The following is a 348-nucleotide window of genomic DNA, read 5'->3' on the forward strand; positions in this document are numbered from 1 at the left end:
CTTACACGGTGTCTTATTCTGTGTAACCATCCTGGAATGTTGCTCAACCTCTTCTCTTGTTTCTCATGTCTCACAGGCTGGAGGTTACAGAGAAATTGGAAAAAAAACACACTCAAGTCATCTGTTCTTAAATCAAAATATTCCACAGTCTTTGTATATCACATATAAGAGTCCTATTGTGTATTTATTGATTTTTAAAAAACGTACACAACTTCTGGGGCAGTGGCGAGGTTTCATGACAGTGACTCACGTATGGCGATCACACCAGCCCGGCCACATTCCTTCAGGATGGAAAAAAAAAAGCATCCAACCACTTTTGACAATCCGTCTTTAAAGGCTGACAATGGA

This window comes from Dunckerocampus dactyliophorus, chromosome 10, assembly GCF_027744805.1.
Source record: "Dunckerocampus dactyliophorus isolate RoL2022-P2 chromosome 10, RoL_Ddac_1.1, whole genome shotgun sequence".
NCBI classification, from domain to species: domain Eukaryota; kingdom Metazoa; phylum Chordata; class Actinopteri; order Syngnathiformes; family Syngnathidae; genus Dunckerocampus; species Dunckerocampus dactyliophorus.